This window comes from Bacillus rossius, chromosome 1 (assembly GCF_032445375.1).
Source record: "Bacillus rossius redtenbacheri isolate Brsri chromosome 1, Brsri_v3, whole genome shotgun sequence".
In the NCBI taxonomy this organism is placed as follows: Eukaryota; Metazoa; Arthropoda; class Insecta; order Phasmatodea; family Bacillidae; genus Bacillus; species Bacillus rossius.
The window spans coordinates 19,514,855-19,532,637 of NC_086330.1; the positions used below are offsets into that span (position 1 = coordinate 19,514,855).

The 17,783-nt window shown below is 36.3% G+C and overlaps 1 long non-coding RNA gene across 1 annotated transcript; it reads right to left on the reverse strand.

Moving 5' to 3' along the window:
* Positions 1-15,513: 15,513 nt before the first annotated feature.
* LOC134532783 (uncharacterized) lies at positions 15,514-17,115 on the reverse strand. Its single transcript, XR_010075181.1, has 2 exons — positions 17,010-17,115; positions 15,514-15,781 (listed from the first exon to the last, which is right to left on the reverse strand). It is a non-coding gene; the product is annotated as an uncharacterized LOC134532783 (long non-coding RNA).
* Between the last annotated feature and the right edge of the window lie 668 nt (positions 17,116-17,783).

Below are 17,783 nucleotides of genomic sequence, written 5' to 3' on the forward strand. Positions count from 1 at the left end.
CGGGGCTAGTTAACTGCTAGTTAGACTAGGCTACAGGAAAGCTATATCCCTGGAAACAAAAGTTTGTGAAAACTTTGCCCAAAGATGAATTTTTGCACAGTGGTAGAGTCAACTATGCTAAATATATACCGAATGTTTACCGCTGTAGTCATTTAGAGTATCACCGAAAACGTGCAGTTACGTCCTAGATGACAGCGACTCACAACAGTCCATTAAAATGTTTCTTATTTACGCAGTTTTTAACATAGCCTCTCCATAAATGCATCAAAATAATCTAGAAACACTATTTCACACATTTATGTTAAAACATGTGCCAAATATTAGTATAAAAGGTATGATAGAAATCGATAAAGTAATAAAAAAAGTGTTTTTTTCTTTATCTCAGTGAATGACATAAAAATATGAATCACATTAAAATAAAGGGTCCGATGTAATAATTACCTTGAAAAATGTTCGTGCATATTTCGTAAGCTAAAATGTGACATATATCTGAAGAGGCTTGAGTAATTGATTAAATCGCTAGAACGATCCGAGTGTAGCAGTGTTGAGTACCTACGTATTGCGACAGTGCTACAGCTGCAAAGGCTGGGGTGACTTTCGCTCCCATGAAATCGAGGTTTTGTAACCTATGAAATATTCACCCCAAACTGAGATTTGGTACCGTTGTAATATCATCTTTTTCTAGTTACATGTTAAATTAACCTCCGCAAACCTTGTGCTTTACACCAAAAACGTAAAGTGAAACTTTGAATAATAGCTTCTTGAGTGCTCCACAATATTGCATTCCGTAAACGTTATTACTGTAGTGAACCAAACAAAATTTATCTAAATATATTATTCAACGTGATATAATTGAAAAATGTTTCATATTATGAAATATAATTATCAAATGAATGAAAATACAGATAACATAAACCTGAATGGACCGACTTAAAAGACGTTAGAAAAGATTGTTGCATGATTCTTAAGCATTAAAATGGTATATTGCTCTGACTCAATTGATCTGACCAGTGAAAGGTTCCGAGCGACGTAGTGTGTATTGTACTGCGGGAACCTAAAGTTGCTCGGGTTGGGGCAAATTTCGGTCTTAGGAAACTAAGGTTTTTAATGTAAGAATATATATATATATAAAAGCTGTCTTTTTCAACAGTGGTAGAATCAACATTTTTTTGTAACATATCAAAAGTTTTCTGCTGCAAACCTTGTGCATCACACAGAAAACGTGCGGTTATGTCGTGCTTAGATGTTGCGAAGGCCCTGCGTCGCATTAAAAGTGATGCGGTTTGTAATGACAAAATATCCATTAAAATGCTGGATATAATGTCACCATTTGTTGTATCTGTTATGGAGCACATTTTTAATGCAACACTTACTACAGGTCAATATCCGACTATATGTAAGTACTCGTTTATAAAACCAATTCCAAAAATTAAATCTCCAGAAGAATCCAAAGACTTCCACCCTATAAGCATCCTACCTGCTGTTTCCAAAGCTCTTGAACACCTGGTGCATCAGCAAACATGTACATACCTATGAAAAGGAAATCTTTTAGATACTTTCCAGTCAGGTTTCAGACCTGGTCACAGTACCACTACTGCCCTAATTAATGCTATGGATAATATACGTCGTGTTATTGATAAGCGGGTACTAACGATTTTAACGCTGCTTGACCTCAGTAAAGCTTTTGATTCGGCAGACCATGCCCTATTACTAAGTAAAATTTCAGTTCTCTACAACTTCTCTCATAGAGTTTGGCTTGGTTCGAATCCCATCTTAACGTTCGTTGCCGATGTGTCGTCCTTGATAGTGAATTGTCCTGCTGGCTCCTTGTAAAAGCGGGAGTTCCTCAGGGTTCGATTCTTGGTCCACTTTTATTTGCAATTTTTATTAATGACTTACCTAAATGCCTCATTACTTGCCAATATCACATGTACACAGATGATGTTTAGATGTTCAGATTTATCTTCATACCAAAGCAACTGATATTAATCAGTCGATTAGTTTTGTATATTATGATATTGCTTCTATTTTGAGATGGGTAAGTGCCAATAAACTCATGTTGAATATTGACAAAACACAGGCCATAATAATCGACTCTGCTCTCATGATATCCAAAGTAACTTCTTTTAAACGTAATAACTTGACGCTTGGAGGAATACATATTCAGTTCTCTAAGGTTGTGAGAAACCTGGGAGTTATGATAAATTCAACTTTAACCTGGAAGGATCAGGTAATGCAAATTAGCAAGAAAATCGAGATCTCCGTGCATTGCTTATGATGCTTATAAATTTTTTCTCCCCCCCCCCCCTCCCAGCATTAAAACCATCCTTATTCAATTCTTAATTATGTCGCACTTTGATTACTGCGATGTTTTGTTTCCTGATTTGACTGATAAATTAGCAAAACGACTTCAGAATCTCCAGAACTCCTGTGTAAGATTAATTTTTGACGTGAAAACGTCTAATAAATCGATGAACGCCGGTTGCACGCACGAAAAAGTGTCCCGTAACGCACATTGTCCCACTACTATGTGTCCCGTTACGCTCATTGTACGCTTGCGCCGCATCTCTCTTCCACTCGATTGAAACAACCATCGATTTGACTTTTCAATCATGTTTTCGTCGTTTGAATTATTATTATTATGTAATTTAACGATCGTCCACCGATTTTCAGCACAATCTGTACGGTTATTTAAAAGTAATATTGAATTTTCAAATACGTTTTTGTACGAATAATGGTGTTTTACAGTTACACATAATAATTCAAATCACACCCGGGATCTTTTGCACAAGGTTTAAAAAATATTGTTACACATTATAAATAAGTTTGGTGTATTTGGGATGCGTATTTGTTATAAAATCGTATTATAAAAAAGAAATTAAATTATTCCCCTACGGTGCTGTCATCTACGGTGACGGACGCGAACAGAACGAATCGCGCTATCTATCCTCTTTTGTACGAACAATGGTGTTTTACAGTTACACATAATAATTCAAACTAAACCCGGGATATTTTGCACAATGTTTTAAAAAATATTGTGATACATTATAAATACGTTTGGTGTATTTGGGATGCGTATTTGTTATAAAATCGTATTATAAAACCGAAATAATATTATTCCCCTACGGTGCTGTCATCTACGGTGACGGACGCGAACCGAACTAATCGTGCTATCTGCCCGCTTCCGCGGTAACCAGGCACTCGTTAATACATATTTTCCTTTGTTTATCGCGAGGAGCGTTATTATTAATGAATTATAAATAAAATTTCATGCCCGGGGCTACAATTGCATATCATTTTGAGCACTGGAAGACATAAAAACGTAAAATATTCTCGACGAATTTTAATTTCGGCCCCAGCGCTCCACGAGCGTCTGGGTTGGAGATTAAAGCCGAAATTCTTTCTTAAACTTACTAATACTTATTTTATTAACTGCTAGGGCATTTTTATTAAATTCTACCTTTAATTTCACGACGAACAAACTTCGTCGTTAAATGTGTAATTGCGAAAAAGCGTAAAACATTCTAGACGATCTTGAAGTTAAATAGCAAACATGTATAAAAGTTATAGTTAAAATAATCTATTCGGTAAAGTAATAAACATATTTGAATTAATGAGTGCAAATAAAAGTAAATTTATCAATTAAATTGTAGATTTCATTTCACTCCTTCTTTGTATCCATACCAAAAAGTGATAATTCAATAAAAATTATTCAATTTTATTCATAAAAGTATGCAATAATTTCATCAATGTTTTTTTATGACGTTGTCACGTTAAACTATCGTCCGTAAACCGACTTTACTAACAACCAATTTTTTTAACCTAAAATCACGAGACCATATAACTCAGTACTATAAGAAGTTGAAATAGTTTAGACTCGCACAGGGGCGTGATATGCACATGCTGATTCTTGCTTAAAATACACTGCGGCTGGGATACCCTCAATATCTGTCGGCCAATTTAAATTATCTCCACAGCTACCATAACCGTGAGACACGATCCCGTACATTCAACCAAATGTTTATCAGGATCTTAAATTTTTGTCGTTCAATTCTCTAAAGTTTGTTTTCGATCTGTATCAAGCCTTCATTATAAACATCAAAATCTTGACCTTGTTGTTGGGCTATGTGTCTGATATCTTGACACAAATCGTCTTTAAAAGTGTCCCATAAGTTGAGAGGTTCCGAGGGGAAACAAAATAAAAATATCACCACAAACAATTCTCTCAGCTTTAACGGACATTGAGAAATCGAAGCTTCTCTCAAAGTTATTTCCCATTGGTTATCATTTTCCAGCAAACATCTATCTTGGCAAGCGGCTTTGTAAGTTTCTTTTACAATTCCATCAACTGTTTTTAAGTCCTTAAACGATGTTGGGCTGAGATAAAAACATTCTGACTGGGAAGGATGAATGCTGTACACTCTTCCCAATGCCGCATCTTTTTTTTTTATGCCGGGGTGTCCAACTACGTCTTGGCCACGTTTCCTTCTAGAAAATTTATTGTTAGCCCATGTATAGTAATGAGGGACTTCGTGATATAGTAGTGTTTTAGCAAATCCGTCATTACTGCACAGGTCAAAAAACGCAGTGAGTGTCGTTTTTGGTGGATTTTACACTATATTTTGCATGTTTTCAATGCGGCAGTCCTTTTTTTTGCCACTCTACAGTAAGCATATAACATTTGACCGGCCCAAAAATCGCGTCTTTTGTGATTATTTTTATGAGGTTTTTTTTTTTTTTTTCATTTTTAAGTGAAACACTTGAGCGATGATGTCATGCCGTTCGAAAGATCGCTGACCGGGAAAAAGTTCATAATTGCGCACATATATGTCATAGCATCTTGCGTCTTTTCGTGGAGATACCTCGGAGACCCAGTAAATGATGACGGTAAGATGACATGCTGACCTATATTGGCGGCATTTACGCTTGCGTCTTGGTTCAAAGCATCCCTCAAATGAATATGGTCATCTGCTCTAAGCTTTTGTTGGTTTCGGCAAATAAAATTTAACCTTTCTGAAATCATCTTCGCCATCATATCCACACAATACTGATTAAACAAATCTTTGTAATAATGCAGTGTGCTAAAACAGTTGGTCCTAATCATTAAACGATAGGCATAATATTGAATACATGACACCGTCTTATTTTGTAAGGCATTCTGCTGAGGAATAGTCACATAATATATGTCGTCTCCTGATTCAAATATTAGTGGATATTGTAACGGATCGTAAGCGCGGTCCAATTCCGACACTCTTTTCAGTTGTCCGTCTCTACCATGCAGTACAATATCCCTGGGTCCTTTATCTTCGTCGACCAATAGAACGGCCACTTCATTTATGGAAGGAGCGTTATATCTGCCCTGGTATTCTGCCAGAGGTGTGCGATCAGAGTGAATGATTAATTTTAAACTTTCAGGGTTGTTAAATTCGATACTATGTTTATAACTTCGTATGTACATGTTGTGGCTATTTAATACGGTCTGCAGTTCGTTAATCAAATCTATTTTTAGCATAGGGGCCATGTTTTATCGCAATGATAGTTGGTCAGCTTCTGAAATAAAATATATTTGCAGAAATTGAGGGCTTTGTCCTGCTGGTGGTAAGAGGCTACCTATAAGATGATAGACTTGCCCTTCTACCTTAAAGGTGGGCATAAAATTTCCCTCTCTAATTTCTTTCGCCCCAAACGAAGTCATCTGAAAAAGGTTATTGTATCTACGTGCATTATTTAAAAAAATGCGCGGAATATGTGTGATTATTAGTCAAAAGGCTTTTTATTGGTTCTGGTGGCTCTTTAATATTAGAAAGAATAACTTTCCCAGACGCGCAGCATATACCGCTCGCTTAATCATTCCATTTTTTAGCAAAACATTTAGGACCAACCTTATTCATTGCTCCGATTTGGATGCTGTTCTGAGAGCATAATCAATATGTGGATCGTAACTGAATGCTGATATATTAGTATGAGCTAAAATTATATTACGCATTCTAGTTGTTAACGATTGTTGTCTTTCTCACTGTGCAATAAGTCGCTGCGAGTGTTCGGCACTCGATTGTCGTTCGTATAGTTGGAACGATCTGGCATTTTGTGCTGTAAGACGAAGCGAACGTTCGGTGCTAGATTCCCTCGCGCGTGCTTGTGACATTCTGTCACTATTTTGAGCAAGGCGTTGCGAACTTTCGGCGCTAGATTCCCTTGTACGTGCTTGTGACATTCTGTCACTATTTTGAACAAGGCGTAGCGAACGTTTGGCGCTAGATTCTGTGGCCCGCGATTGCGAAGCATACGCTCTCTGATTTGCGAGACGATCTGAATTTTCAGAAGATGATTCTCCAATACGTCTTATTTTTGCTAATCTCGTTTGGGAGCAACTTTTAGATAGTTAAGACTTTTTTTCCTAGGCATTACGTTGAATTTTTTTAATCAGATAAAATAAGAATATAACTTTTGATAAATACTTACTTTTGAAAAAGTGAGAGAATACTATATAAAATAAACAATAAAGCGTGAATAAACTATTTATAATTAGTTCTGAGAAAAACTTTTTAACTTGGAAAAAAATTTGCAATTAAAATAGTCAAAAAGTGTTGAATGTCGGTTACGTCCGCTGCGTAGCGAGCCGACCGCGCGGCTGACCGCGCGACTGAGCCGCGCGGCTAACTATTTCATAGATGTGCCCGCCCCTCTCCCGCACCCCTGCGGTGCCTGGCTAGCCGCGCCTTTTCTGTATCTGTGACTTTTTAAATTCGTAATATATTTTGAATGGAATACACGATTTGAATAATTCAAAAAGTAATCTACAGGTATTGAAACAATTTTGAATACAAAATAATTTGTTTGGATAAGGAATAATAAATAGGTATTAATAACATGCACAATGCGACAGCGTTTATTTTTTCTATTTCTATGATTTATTAATTTCGCAACATCTATTGATTGGAATAGCCGATTTTAACAATTAAAAAAGTAATTTACAGGAATTGAAACAGTCTTGAAAACAATATGATTTATTTGGATAAGGAATTTAACAGAAGTATGAATAACATGGTCTAATTTTGGTCGGTATTTATATCAACTTTTAAAATGTAAAAAGTGGTTATTGTGTCATAACTATAATAGTTGGACATATAGTATCGCAAAGTTTTTTGTGGTTATTGATATGTTCTTTAATATTGTATAGGACATACTTTTGTTCTATCCTCAATAGTTTCCGCAGCGCATGCGATATAAGATGTTTTATGGCATTTTTTTTACACATTGGATTACGTTACTAAAGTTTTAGTAAAGATTCCTTCCTTATCTTTTCTAGCAATAAATATAGCCTATGTTACTCAGGGTGATTGTAGCTTTCTAATAGTGAAAAATTTTTAGAAATCGGCACAGTAGTTTTTGAGTTTATTCATTACAAACCTAAACACACAAAAAAATACATATCTTTCCTGTTTATAATATTAGTGTAGATATGTAATGATGATGTAGAGAAATGTAAATGTTTAGGCGTATTCCCTTAACTTTGCCATCAACAAAGTCGATAAATAAAATAAATAAATAGCAGCTCCTTGCAGTGCTCCACAAACATGAATCCTACAAACTTGTTTTTGTTGTATCATTTAAGTTAACAAATAAAAAAATTTCACAACACATTTTCTACATGTGATAGTATAGAAGTAATATATATATATATATATATATATATATACTATGAAAAATAAGCAAGATGAAACAACACAAATTTCGAAATAATGTTTTTACCGAATTTCTGGAATAAAATAAAAATTATATAAACTACAGAAACTTAAAAGACCATACGTAAAAGTTAAATTTAGTTTCTGCATATTGATTAATATTTTTAATTGCATATATTTAGGAGTCTACAGTAATCGATTTGATAGCTAGAGCATTCGGAGTGTCGCAATGTGTACTGCTCTGGGATCCATGGCAAGTCGTTTGGGTAGGAGCATTTTAATCACAGGTAACAAAGATATAAATAATCAGGTCAAATTCGCTAGTAAAAAGCTTTAATTAACTAATGTAAGTACATAGATGCAAAAGTTTAGTTTATTTTATAATATTACCTCAGAATAAAAATATTTACTTATAAGAAATACAAACCTTAATTGGCGCTCTGAAAACTATTAGTATTTGTTTCTAATAGAACAAGTAGCCTGGATAAAATATAAATAGAATACTTTTTAAAGTGATAGAATAAGTCAAGAAATATAATATACTTATTTGTTGATTAGTATTGGTATTAATAATAATTTAGGTAGCTAATTTTTCTAAATCAGTTTTTTTTGTCTTCACAGTGGTTATTTTTTTCTTAAAAATTTACATGCTAAAAACATGATCTCATATGATATCCTGCCTCATCTGCACTGTGACGTCATATGTCCGGTCCCTAGAGTTATGACTTTAAAGCTCATTAGTGATTCCACTTTCCCATTCCAAATTACAAGTAAAATCTCAAATCGTTATTTATGAGAAGGAAAGCCTACCCAATTTGTTTTAGGTAGTTATAAACATAGTTTTTAAACTTGGTATTTTTGGGTTTTCCTGTTGACAAGTTCCAAAAAATAATTTTATTGTAATTTTATGGAGCCATTTCACAGGGGAAAAGCGATAAAATGATTTTCTTATTTGCGTTAATTTAACTCAAATGTGTTAAATCAAATAAACGTAACATATCTGCAGCAATCCCTAAACAAAATCTTCGGAACTTTGAAACTTGGCCATCAAGGTCGCGTGCAACGCACGTCGCGCCGGCTTGCTGCGATTCGAGCACCGCCGCAGGACGGCACACACGCCGACACTTAGGCTATTCTAGCTATTCAACTAATTGCGCTAGACTCTTTATAGTTAAATCGCCTTAAAGCTTAATGAATAAGCAAGAACTTTTATACAGATGATTTTGACGTTGTTCCCTTGTTCTGTATGTAAATCATAATTTTATTTAAATGACTGGTTTAAAAAATCATTAAACGTTCTCTATTTCGCTTCATCTTTAGTATTCAACATAGAAGTATTTGTTCACGTGGGTGTTTCGAATAGCGTTTCTAGATTATTGTGATGCCTATATGGAGAGTACGTTAAAAACTGTGTAAATGGAAAGCATGTTGATGGACTGCTGTAAGTCGCTGTCATCTAGGAATTAACTGCACGTTTTTGGTGATACACACTAGGTCTACAGCGGTCAACTTTCGGTATGTTATTAAGCACAAGCTGAAGTACCCGGCGTTACCCGGGCTAAAGCACCCTTGGGAGTTGAATTTATGAAAACTTCATTCTCACATGATTGTGTAATATAAGGATCATAATTTCCGAGTTTCAAGTCTGTGGGATATATACTTGATAAACATAAATTTTAAATCTATTAACACAACCGTAATATGATATAGAAATTTATGAAACTTTCAACACTCACACATTTTCTCGTGGGAGACGTGATACATAGGTTTCCAACGTGGGAATGGCTACCTTGCCCCCAGAGCGACACACTGCGATGCTACCAAATACCTACGGGTAATTTTTTTTATCCCACGAACCTTTTTATAGCTCAAACATTTTTTTATTTCTCTCTGGACCCAATTATGAAGTCCACGCAGACGAAGTCGCGGGCAGAAGCTGGTATCTTAATAATTTTAAAATTATTATTATTTTTTAGTTTGTTTTGTTGTTAAAGCGTGTTTTTTTTAGTTTTTTTAATTATAATTTAGTTCTGTAACTAAAGATATAAAATAAAAAACTGGAAAGGATACCTAACAAAAATATTTAAACAAAACAAACTTTTCCTTAAAGGTTAAAAAAAGAATGAAAAGAATTATGAAGAAATATGAAAAGTGAAAAAGTAGAATAAGAAGTAAAATATCTAATCTTAAAAATAATAAAAGACAAACTATCGCTTATCATCAGGATAAAACAAAAAAAAACTAATTTTACCGGTTAAACATACACTATCCGTAGAATAAGGTACCTTTATATTGTCCTTTATCGATATAAAAATAAAAAATTATAGATGTCGATAGGATGCTGTTTTTAGAGTATCTTTTTCAAATTTTTTTATCTAATTAAAATATTACAATCTAACGCTTCTAATTTTTAGTTATACTAAAAAATTTGAACATAAATTATATTTTAAATAACTGAAACACGCTTAACAGCAAACCAAACTGAAAACTCGTAACTATTTTTAAATGATTAAGATATTTTAAATAAGTGTGACGTACTTTTTACTTTAATTTACACTAACTCAATTTTTACAAGTAGTTACCAATGAAATATGCACAACAATTTATATCAAGCACAATTTATATAATATCGCTAAGCGGACGAGTCTCGTCAAGAAGTAGCCTATAGGAAGTTGCCAGATCTATGGCGGCCATAGAGAAATGACACAAACCCACCGATAAATCAACCAGACGGCTAGTTTTGTTTTCTGTTATAGTGTTTATATATATATATATATAATATACGCATTTATAATATTAGTTAGAGCAAATTATAAAACGGTAAATAAAAAAACTAACAGGGCCATATACTGTTGTGTTGGTGTACTAAGATGTGATGGTCTTGCAACTGAATGTAAACAATCGAAAACGTCTCTGAGCGTTATTAAAAATCAACTTATATTAAAAAAAATTAAGAGAACCGATTTTGATGTAATGAAGTTTATGTTTTGCCCCAGATTACCCTCAAGTTAACTTTGAAAACCACATTGATGATAAAATACAAAATGGGTAATGACAATTGTAAAGTACAAAATGGGTAGTTACAATTGAACCACACCTGTCGACGACAAACGGTCAATAAATAGCTTTAAGTATTCTTACTCTCTACCTAGTTCCTTATAAAGCGATAATTCAAAACAGTGCCATCTACTGGTGTATTGGTGTACTACGATGCAGAGCTTTAATTTTTCTTACTCTCTACTCAGTTCCTTGCAATAGCAAAACGTAATGGCTTCACGGCTATTGCTCGGCGGACATAGAGGAATGACACTAACAGTTTGTATATCTATGACACACATGACATAAAATTAAGATATATTTTTTTCACCCACTTCAAAATTATTTTTTGAGACAAAAGATAGCCTGTGTCCTTCCCAGGATATAATCTATCTCCTTGCCAAATTTCATTACGATCCGTTAAGCCGTTTAGCCTGGAAAAGGTAACAAACAAACAAACAGGCAGAGTTACTTTTGCATTTATATCATTAGTAAGGATAGTTGACTCTACCACTCTACGAAAATTCAGCTTTGGAAAATTTTTCGACAGGTTCGTGTCTCGTCTGGTCTTCGTTTCCTGGACTACTAGCTCACCGGGTGTTGCCGAGCTCGTCTGACGTCACTAATGTACCGTTATTTGCGCGTGGCACACCTCATGGAAGTAACGAACATAAATAGACGGTCTAAAAGACTACCGCTGTGTCCAAGGGGCAAGGCCATTCAAAAACAAGTCTTCCACCCTGCGCGCCGGGTAAGCTGTCCCCTATAGTACCACAACAGTCCCTTCTGGGTAGGTTTTTTTTTTTCTTCCCCATCCTCAGACTGCCCTTCAAGAGAGCTAGAGAGCCAACACCTGCACGGGAAACAAAGGTTTCAACTTGTGAAAAATTTGTCAATGCTGAATTTTTGCACAGTTATAGAGTCAACTGTGCTAAATAACCAATTTACTTCTGCAGATCTTGTACGTATCACCAAAAACATGCAGTTAGGTCCTACATGACAGCGACTTACAGCAGTCCATCAAAATGCTTTCCATAAATGCATTTTTTAACGTACGTAGATTCTCCATAAATGCATCGCAGTAATCTAGAAACGGTATTACACACATTATTATTATTCAAAAATGCCCATAAAAATTGGAGACGAAGGTCTGATAATGTAGCCGGTAGGTGGATAGTGTAACTCTTCAACTTTTATTTTATTTCTTGGAACATGATTTTAATATTTGGCATTCCGCGTGTTTAAATGCATAAAAAATCAATGCATTTGTTATTCCAATTTTTGTGAGTAACACCAAGCTACATACGAGTTAATTACATATTAGGTTAGAAGAAAATTAGTAAAATCATTCTTAAATGCGCAGAGAATAAATAGATTTTTTAAAAGGTTTGTAAATAAGATTTTAACCTCCGACACAAATATAGGAGTGTTAGAAGTTTGAAGCATGTCTGAGTTGGCATAAGGCATGATTTGAGGACTTGCGCGTGATTTCTCACCGGGCTTCCGAGGACCAGATGTGGATCCGAGGACCTGACCCAGGTCCTCGGATTGAAAAAAACCTTATTTTCTCGTATATCCTGTCCTTTAATGCCTTCCTGCAAATTTTCAACGAAATCTGGCCGAGTCCTCGGTTACACCGTAGAGCGACAAATTCATAGTTCAGCGTTTTACCGGTAGGAAGTACTGTAGTCGAAATTATTAATACGCCGAGTGTCCGTTTATACGATAGTAGACACAATTCGAGGACCTGGTTACACACTTCTCTGAACACACAGTTTGCCTACAGCCGCTGTAACCGAGGACGTAAATATTTCTGCATACCTTCAGCTTCTAAAACACTTTAGTATTAATCCTGCAAACCTACGACCTTGAATTTTTCAACTGTAAGCGAGGACTTGTTTGTTTAATGTGTTACCATGATATTAATACATCCATATGAACTGCGGAAATGGAATGTCCGATTATTTTTGTCTTCTTATAGGATTATAATAACGAGTATTAAAGCCCACAGAACATATTTGCTGTGCGTTAAATAAGCTCTTCTTTGTGATTTTTTTTCCTTCAAATTGTTTCTAATTACTTATATTTTGGTGTGAAAATTTCCAATTTTTCGACTGTTCCTGAGATTAAATTCGTAAAATCGATGTTACGTAAAATGCGGGGTTCGCTAATCGGGGTTCTAGTGCAATTAGAACTGCGCAAACCTGCGAAACCTTTGCCGCACGCCACAAGCTGTTACAAGTGTATTTTTTGACCAATAATCTGCTTGTATTTGTGTTCCAGATAGTGTGAGAGAATGCTTATGTGAACTGGACAATTTGCATGATGCATCAGTCAGAAAATGTGTTGAAACAAACAACTCTGACCCAGTATTTTTCAAAAAAAGTAAACGTTACTTTTTTTTTATAGTGTTTTTTTATTATTGTGCTTATTTAATTAAATTCAGTTTACATAGTTTAGTTTACTATTCTTTTTATATATACATTTATATATTTCCGGCTGTGTGTATGTGAATAAACTCCTCCTAAATGGCTGAACAGATTTCGATGAAATTTTTTGCGTGTGTTTAAGTGGGTCTCTGGATGTTTTGGATTCACAATTGGACTCGGTAGGTAACGCTGTGATCGAGTTCCAGAAAGAAAACTCTTTATTTTCGGATTTTTTATACTTATTTTTTTTATTTTTTGCATATGAGAACCAAAATTTCACATCTCCACCACCACCCAATATTTCTTAACTACAAAATATGATAATATAAAGAATAATTGATCGTAAAAACTTCTGTAAAGTATTATACATAGTTTTCTTTCTGTCACTTGCGTCGTAGCTTGGCGTTGTTTAGACATTTCAATTTCTGTTCTCTTTGTTTCCATGTTCCATGTATCACAATTGCGGTTCTAGATCATCTGAAAGAACACCTCACCAACCACCCAGTAAGAATGTGCCAGTGCACAATTACTGGCAGAACAAAACCAAACAGGACCAGCAGGCAAACGTGCACACCTTGACGTGGGAGAGTACAGTCAAGAGTGATGAGGACCACAACCAAGGGCATCTCGCTAAGAAACAAAAGGGCAAGTATACCCATAAGAATAGGCATAACAAGCCCTACAACAAGACTATCTGGTGGTCGAACAAACATGCCTGTAGTGATGGTGAGGATGGCCACCACGGCCAGCGCTTGGGTAAAACATCTGTTGAACGGCCCCCCAGGAAGGTCACGTACCCCCATCGTTATGCAGATTCAGATGGTGAGGCTGACTACCGTCACCAGAGTCAATGCCAATTTTACGCTGACTATACTAGGGGTAAACATGACTTCCGCCAGCCACATCTCAAGAACCCCGCCAGCCCAGACAGAAGCGGCAGACCACCGAGTCATCACAGCTCGTCTGGCGGCATACAAACTCATTTTGCATATCCACCACCCTCATTCTCATCACAAGAACAGTTCCAGCCACAACAAGGCTATTTTCAACGTAACGCACCGGTGAATCCTGCTGCTGCAGAATTTCAGGCAACAGTACCCAGGGCTTCTAATGGTCCAAGTAATTGGACAGGGCCTAACCCAGCAGGTTCAGCTGCCCAGCAGTGCAGCCAGAACAACCAGGATAGAGTGTTAAACTAGAACGGGTCAGGTTTGCATCGCCCCGAACTCATACCCGCTATCCAGAGCCTACATGTCACCCCTTATGAAGCTCTGTATCTGGATAAATCGGTGGCGATCGACCCGCTCTATATGCCCAAATTTGACAAAGAAACCGATTACGAAGAACTACCCACAGGCAGTGAGGTAGAACATCTGATCAACAGTCGCCTACAGTCTGAGGCACAAGCAAGGCAAAGAAGGAAGAAGGCTTCGAAAGTCAAGCAATTTAACATAGGAGAGCTCGTATTATGCAGGAGTGCAAGTGTGAGCAAGAAATGGGACAAAGTCACCAAGAAGTTGTTCTTGCTGTTCAAGGGACCCTATGTGGTCACAGACAGGATACATAACAACTGCTATGAGTTGGCAGACCCTGCCACCAACCACAGCATAGGCAGGTATAACCTAACCCAGCTAAGGGCCTACCACAAGCCTATGGTCCCACAGTAACAAGTGTTATTTGCTTGTGTCAGCTACTACAATAGTGTTTAATGGTTTTTTTTTCTTGGGGAATTAAGTAACAATATAAGTGCACATGTTACCTACACTGCGCAGTCCTATGTAATCAAGGAATTGCACATCAAGCACTGTAAGTGTGTGAAGCTAAATGTTTTGTGTCCAAGTCAGGACCTGTGCTAGCCAAGGTTGTACGGTATGCTGTATTTGTTAGTGTAAGGAAATGCACTAGTCTGGTTGCCTGATGAGCTTAAAACCAGTGTGTTGTCTCGTGACGGTCTAAGACTAAGGCTCTGCCGCACTGGGATTTGTTGTACAGCACTAACCTAGGGTTATTATGGTACCGTAATGTATGGCTATGGCATAACCTAAATGGGTATGAAGCTTCGGTGACACATGTGAGCAGGACTAGATGTCTACTAACAGTGTAATCATGTTGTTTACTCTGAAGAAAAAAAAAAACCTACTGATCCACTATAGTGTGAGCTAACCAACCTAACAAGAGTGACTACTATGTGTTAATTTTTTTTTCGCCGACCAGCTGTGTGACTCCTAAGCAGTACATGCACATTGCGTACTACAAGCACAAGAACACTTGCAACTAATAAGGCGAAATATATTATGGAAGCTTGATATGAAGAAATTTGTGTGATTTATTTTGCTCTATCAGAATTAAGAGAAAAAAAAAACTCCACTGGAACTAATTTATTTTAGAATTTGATTTTATAAATTATGGGCACAAATTAATTTTATGAACTCCGAATATTATTTTGATGTGTAACACATAATTCGAAGCACTGTCATCTTGAGGATCACACTGTCACGCGAGTGACGTCACTGTTGTTCAGCAGCACATGATGATGTGATTGTCTTCTGAGTTGTTATCCACAGTAGCAAGGAACACTGGTGTTGCGAGAGAAAGTCCGCTCTTATGCTGCCCAGTTGTTGAAGGAAGTCACTGTAACAGAATTGTGACAAATGTATAAAAGTGCAAGAAATTTTTATATGTCAGGGTAAATAGGTGTAACACCTGACTGGAAGATCATGAACATTCTTGAAATGATATGAGACTCCGCATCAGCCAGTAGCTGACAGCCTACCTAACAAGACAACAGCACTCTGCAAGTAATCTACTGTGCAGCTGTGTCCAGAGTAAGATAGTGAGAGACTGTAAACCACCAGCTGAAAACCTCACCATACTCAAGAAAAAACACTGAAATTGTCCAAGACTGCATCTGAATTATTATTCATCTGTAGAACACTATGTAATAATTTTAGGCTTGGATAATAATAATATCTGTCAAGATATCATAAGAACTGATAAGGTTATGAAATATGTGTAACAAACTGTAAAATAATAATGACTGTTGCATCATAAGAAATGATGATATTCAATTATGTATAACTTTAATTATGTATATAATTTTTCAACTGGTTAATCTTGTGTGTAAATATTTTTCTTGTGTTATGTTATTTAATAATCTCTTAATATGTTGTAAGAAATTGTAATAATACTGATAATTGCATTAGTAGTCAACTAATTTACTCAGTAAATCACAGGTTAAATGCTGTGTTGAAACCATTGTAAATATGAATAATATTTTTTTTTTGTGGAATAAAATTCCAATCATAATACTGTTATGTAGCAGTAAAATAGGCTGAATAGCAATTGTATGCTACATTATCATGATATCTAATGAGGATAATTACAAAAAAAAAATGGTGTAAATCAACACTGATAATTATTGATATGGTAATTACAAGTTGTAAACAAAACCAGAAAACTAATATAAGGTTATACCACTGACAGACTAGTCAACCAATAAGTAAACTAGCAGTACAATTGTGTAAATATTGTGTTCCTATGATAATCCACAATTATAGCATTACTTTGATGTTGAATAATTAATAAGATTTTATCTTATTGTTGCAATGTATAGTATATTATTAATACGTCAATAATGACAACTAGAATTTATTTTCTTTAAACAATTTGCTATTTCTCGTAACGAATATAATTTTTTTTTGATTAAGTAATTAATTTTCGTAAAAGTGATTAAATCTTTCCTGGTTATTTACACCAATCCTACTGTGAGAGCGACTTCAAGCAGCAACCAGTCAGCACAGAACATTGTTATGTTTACTGTTAAAGTGAGTTATGGAAACGCGATATACTAGATACACACCTGTCGTGTGCATAGTGCGGAAATAACCACGAGTGTAGAACACGGAAATATACTTAGCGGTGCGATGACGGAGCTGGCCTTGCTCCTACTAGACATTAGGTTGACGCCACGTAGGGCAGCTGAACCTGCTGGGTTAGGCCCTGTCCAATTACTTGGACCATTAGCAGCCCTGTTTACTGCTGCCTGAAACTCTGCAGCAACAGGATTCACTGGTGCGTTACGTTGAAAATAGCCTTGACGTGGGAGAGTACAGTCAAGAGTGATGAGGACCACAACCAAGGGCATCTCGCTAAGAAACAAAAGGGCAAGTATACCCATAAGAATAGGCATAACAAGCCCTACAACAAGACTATCTGGTGGTCGAACAAACATGCCTGTAGTGATGGTGAGGATGGCCACCACGGCCAGCGCTTGGGTAAAACATCTGTTGAACGGCCCCCCAGGAAGGTCACGTACCCCCATCGTTATGCAGATTCAGATGGTGAGGCTGACTACCGTCACCAGAGTCAACGCCAATTTTACGCTGACTATACTAGGGGTAAACATGACTTCCGCCAGCCACATCTCAAGAACCCCGCCAGCCCAGACAGAAGCGGCAGACCACCGAGTCATCACAGCTCGTCTGGCGGCATACAAACTCATTTTGCATATCCACCACCCTCATTCTCATCACAAGAACAGTTCCAGCCTACACTAACAAATACAGCATACCGTACAACCTTGGCTAGCACAGGTCCTGACTTGGACACAAAACATTTAGCTTCACACACTTAC